The following is a 5,976-nucleotide window of genomic DNA, read 5'->3' as shown; positions in this document are numbered from 1 at the left end:
TTTTTTTTTTTTTTTTTGTTTCTATTGCTATTCTTACTCCTTTATTGCTCTTTAAATTCTGTGTAATGCTGCTAAGTAGTGTCGAGGTACTGATCATTCTTACCATCCCACTTCCAGGTGTTAGATTATCTATTGCATACCCTATCTTCTCTTCTCAAACACAGCCTGTGTTCTGCTGAGACATTGTCTCCTGCATCTGTATTCTTTTAAATGCTGGGTTGTGCATTGCTATTCTGCCTCTCATTCTTCCTCTTCTTAAATGGAGTTCCCTACTTGAGTTTATATGCTATGCCTGCAATTTTAAGATTAATTTTTCATTTTTCTGAGACATTCTAACATGTCTCCAGATAAAAGTGATATCATTAATCACAAAAATCAAAATACTGTTTTTTGATGGGCAGAGTTTTGGAATTCAGATTTGAACTCAGCATACTTTGTGAGTTTGAGTATAAATCTTTTTTTTTTTTTTTTTTTAAGTGGTCAGTATTTAGGGAACAAAACATTATCATTTCAACAATCTTCATATGTACAGTTCAGTGACATTAAATATTCTCATCAGGTTGTTCAACCATCACCATTCACAATTGGGTGAAAGGGGAAGGCAAGGAAGTTCAGCACAAAATGGCCAATTTTTCACAAATTTTTCCATTGCCCTTAACAGAGAGTCAGTGTCCCCTAATAAATGACTACTTTTCATTTGGCTGAGTGAAAACACCCTGTGTTTGCATGCCCATGAAATTGTTTTCAGAATCAAATGTGTGACTAATCTAAGATATAAATACATGGTGTTCCCTGCTACAACGACAACTGTGTCTCAGTTCCCTCTGATCCTCTCACAACAAATCCTCCTGAACCTCAGCAGCATCTACTTTTACAAATATTCAGATCATGCATCTATTGATTTTTCTTCCATTCTTCATTTATGAACTTCATGCATTCCTCAAGTTTCAAACCTTGATTCTCTTCCCCTTCCTTCCCCAAGTATTTTCTCCAAAAGAAATTCATTTATTTTCATGGCTTAAACCTTCAACTTAAAACTTTGTCTTTGAATTGTATATCTGATGAGTCATAAGATTCTAGAACTTGATAGCTAAAATAAATCTGATACAAAAGGCAGTGTGTCTAAATAGTAACTACAACAATAGTAATAATAACAATAATAATTTAAAAATATATGACATAGATAACTTTCTTATAGGCATAAAGTTCCACTAGAATGCTTTTTCTCACACAAATTTAACATCTTTAAAATCAGGTCCATCATTTTCCCAAATTCTAGTACACCATCCAGAAGCTTCAATGGGGCCATCGTTCTCAATATCACAATATTACAGGTCAGCTTTGTTTTAGCCCAATTCTTTAGAAGCCATGACCAGGTTCAAAAATATAATTATTCTGCCATCAAAACATCTTTCACATTACTTCCCTTCCTCAAATCTGATTGCTCTTTTGTGAATTAGTGATCTTGCCTGATTTGTACCATTAATTCAGAAATTGGCTTCTCAGATTCTAGTCTTTCTTCTTAATATCCCCACCACCTCCATCCAGCATCATCATAATACTTTCTTGGTCCTAAACCAAGGTTTACTAGCCCCTTTTATGTCAGTTGAAATTCATCTGCTTAGGGACTACTTGGGAGCTCTGGTAGCATAGTGGCTAAGACACTTGCCTGCTAACCAGAGGGCTGGTGGTTCAAACCCACCAGCCACTCCTCGGAAGGAAGGTTGGGCAATCCTACTTCCGTAGTGATACTGCCTCGGAAACCCAAGGAGGGGTCGCTATGAGTCGGGTTTGACTCGACGGCACATAACAACAACAACAAGGGACTACTTAGTCTCTCTGTGTCCTTGACTGCCCACACCTCCATTTCACTTCTGCAGCCCCATTCTAAACAGGATATCCTCACTGACTCTCAGAAAGTGATCACTTCTTCTTTTGTTTTTATTGCTGTCTTTGTTTCTAATTTTATCTTAGTTCCCCGATATCTACCCAACACTATCAAGTTTTGAAGGTCCTCTCAAAGTCTTCTTTGGCAATGAAAAAGCATCAACTATTCACTGATTCTCCACTTTCAATTTTAGGAAGGACTATTAGTGTCACACAGGGGCTCTGGTAGCATAGTGGCTAAGTCACTTGCCTGCTAACCAGACGGCTGGTGGTTCAAACCCACCAGCCACTCCTTGGAAGGAAGGTTGGGCAATCCTACTTCTGTAGTGATACTGCCTCGAAAACCCAAGGAGGGGTCGCTATGAGTCGGGGCCGACTCGACGGCACATAACAACAACAACAACATTAGTGTCACACACTTAGAATTTAAGCATACTTGCCTTTGTATATTTCTATTATTGTTCTACACATTGACTTTCATCCCTAACCAGACTACAAGCTCTTTGCATTCAAGTTCTGAATAATCTGTAGGCCTGCTTTCATTCTCAGCAGGCTCTCATTTGTGTATTAAATTAACATCGGATGGCTTACTACTATGTACCACACATTGTAGTACGTTTTGGAGACATATCAGTAGCCAAGATAGACACATTTCCTGGAGCTTAAAAATGGTGATGAAAAAGGCATTTTAAAAAGATAACAAAATAAAACAACTGGTTGTTGTTGTCAGGCACCTTTGAGTCAGCTCCGACTCGTGGCAGGCCCATGTCCAACGGAACAGAACTCCCCGGTTCTGTGCCATCCTCACAATCTTTGCCAACTGGGAGCAAACCTTGCAAATTCTCTCCACAGAGAAAAATGCAGGGAAGGATAGGGCAAAGATTCTTAGATTCCTTCCATTTATTTCAAATTCCAGAAATAAGAAATCTCATTTTGTTATTAATAACACCGGTAAGAAATTCATATCCAGAGGTAGTTTCAGATGCTCTTTTTTTTTCCCCCATGTCTGTCCACAGAAAATTCTTTCTCTCCAACTTTAGAGCTCATCCAAGATTGAACTAAGCATAAACACAGACTTGAATTGCTTTCAAAGTCTCTCTCTCTATAGAAGGTGCAAGTGATGCTTTTAAAAGAACAGACTAGAGGCAAGCTGACCTTCAGTTCCCGCACACAGGGACTTGGAAGGGCTGTTATCACCATTCCATCAAAATGACTCTCCTATGACAACTTTTAGTTAGTAAGTTAAACATGAAATTATATTTTCATTTTCTTTTGCCCAGATCCTCCTTGGAAAGGGCACTGTGTCTTTTCCCTAAAGAACCTGACAACATATCCATACTCCAGACAATAAAAACTCACAATTCTATGGGATTCCCTGGTTATGTAATCACCACAGGATTACACTGGGTTAGGTTTTGGTTCAAAAACATTTTGAACAGCAGTTTTCTACTGCATGTTTTCTATGCTTTTAAAAGAACCTATTTCATTTTCCTATCAGTTCTCATTTCTTTGAGATTTTCTTTCAAAAGTCATTTTATACTGAGTTTCCTTTTATCTTTGTCTCATGATTAATTCATCACCAGCAATGACTTTCTCCATCAACAAGCCAACTTATCATTTCTAATTTTTTTTTTAGAAGATATGTAATGCTTAATATGTTCCAAGGCCCTTTTCTTAGCGTTTTTTCAAAAATTAAGTTGTTCGATCTTTTGGGCTGCCTCCTTTTATGAACAATACATTACCAATTTGTTCTAAAACTGGGCTGACCCAAAGAACTCCTTTTAAGATAAATGTGTTTGTTTTAACCTCCAAGTTCAATTCTAAGGTGAAATCTTTTCTTTCCTTCCTTCCTTCCTCCCTCCTTCCCTTCATCCCTCTCTTCCTTCCTCCCTCCCTTTGTCTCTCTCTCTCTCTCTCTTTTTAATTGAGATATAACATATATGCAGCAAAGTATACATAAATGCTGTATTTATTACTTGATACATTTGTACAAATATATGCACTTGTGTAAATACTGCTGGTATCGATATACAAAACAATTCCAGAACTACAGAAGGTTCCTTAAACCCCCTCTCAGTTAAAGCCCCTTGTCCCAGGTGTGATCACCCCTCTAAAGCCTGTTACCTGCCCTAGAATTGGTTGCCACGGAGTCAACTCTGACTTCTGGCACCATCATGTGTGTCGGAGTAGAACTGTACTCTGTGGGTTTGCTGAGTTTTTGGAAGCAGATCCCCAGGCTTTTCTTCTGAGGAGCTTCTGTGTGGGTTGAACCTCTGACTTTTCAGTTAGTAGCTGAGAATGTGAATAATTTGCACCACTTGTAATGCTTCTTAGGAAGCAGTACCCTGAACTAGATGTCTGCATACCCAGGCCAGCATCTAACTTTATCTCCTGAACTCAAGGGGTCTCATCTGTAAATCAAAGATGGTTGACATGTCTCTGTGTTTATGTGTCCCATTGGGGTGTGTATAACATGTATATACACAATTGCCGTATCTGACACAGTCATTGTTGGTTCTGTCCTCCCATACTCTCTGTTCTACACAAGAAGAGGCAGAACTTTTCATCAACAAGGTGGTCACTGGGGTACCTTTGGCATACAATAATTTTACTCCATTTTGTTGTATTCGCAGTTATCAAAATCCCATCCATTGCCAACAGGTGTCTCCACAGCAATGAGTATCATGGTGGGTGCTGCCTTGAACTGTCTACTTGTGGACACTGAGTGTTTTTTTATATATAAGTGTAAACATTTTTCCAAATCCACTTTAAACCTACTGGAACAAATTAGGTGTGTATGTATATATGCATTTTCAGTATGGTTGAAACCAGCATTTTTTAAATGGTGCCCAAATTTGTTTGACACGTTTGTTTTTGAGAATCCCTGTTAACTATTAGATGCTTCATCTGGGATTTTATGAATTGCATCTAATGGGTTGTTAAGAAATAGAAGTATTAGTAGCCTTTAGTTAGTAAGTTAAACATGAAATTATATTTCAGTTCTCCATCCAATCTCTGTCTTTCATAGTCTTCTCTCCTACCACCATACAAATACTTCATATACATGTTTACCTATCTTAACGAATAACTTCAAAACATTCTTTTATAGGTAAGACTTATCAATAGAAACAACTGCTAACACACCTGTAGGTGAACTGACAGATATCCTCTACTCAAGGGAAGAAACCCTCACTGGCAGATAACCTCAATTCAAGGGAGGAAAGCGTCACTGGCGGCCTTCTATGTGCTGGCAGAGTGGGTCAAGGTAAAGCTATTGCTGTCACATAACTCAGTGCAGCTTAATTCTTGTGTAATTTACTCACTTATACTTTCTCATATTTTCACACCTACTATGGAGGCACATCCCATAGCCTTCGAGTCCCAGGTCCCAATCTCTATACCTACAAAGGACAAGAGGCTGAGGCTTCCTTAAGCAAAAGGCATTGCCATGAATGATCTGCACTTTTTGTGTTCAATGCAAGTTGAGTTGAAAAGAACCCCACTCATCCATTTTCCTCTTGTTTTCTTCTTAGCCCATAAAGAAACACAACTTACTGTTAAATCATAAAATTCTACCACCTTACTTTTCAAAGGTGAAGTGGTTCTTAAATAAGTAACTATTTACATGAAGGCTTCCAGATCTAAAGATCATGATTACGCCACCAGCGTCTCTCGGGCTCTCCAGTCCAAGGGTGAGCACTCTGCTGGCAGCAGCTGTGTCTGCTACCACATCAGACACCACACACTATGAACAGATCTGTTAGGATGTCTGCTTCAAGTACAGACATCACATCCTATGTATGACGAATGCAACAATTTCCAGGTGCTGGGATGCTGGAGCAAATAATTCAGACAAAGCCTGCCCTCATGAAGTATACATTTTGGTGGAGGAAATGAACATTAAATTTAATAAGTATATACACAAATGCCACTCCTCGGAAGGAAGGTTGGGCAATCCTACTTCCGTAGTGATACTGCCTCGGAAACCCAAGGAGGGGTCGCTATGAGTCGGGGCCGACTTGACGGCAAATGACAACAACAACAATAACACAAATGTTATAGAATGTTCAGAAATGACGAGTGCTACCC

This window comes from Orycteropus afer, unplaced genomic scaffold (genome assembly GCF_000298275.1).
Source record: "Orycteropus afer afer isolate SDZICR_OR568_19922 unplaced genomic scaffold, OryAfe1.0 scaffold01021, whole genome shotgun sequence".
NCBI classification, from domain to species: domain Eukaryota; kingdom Metazoa; phylum Chordata; class Mammalia; order Tubulidentata; family Orycteropodidae; genus Orycteropus; species Orycteropus afer.
This window is presented reverse-complemented; position numbering follows the sequence as displayed.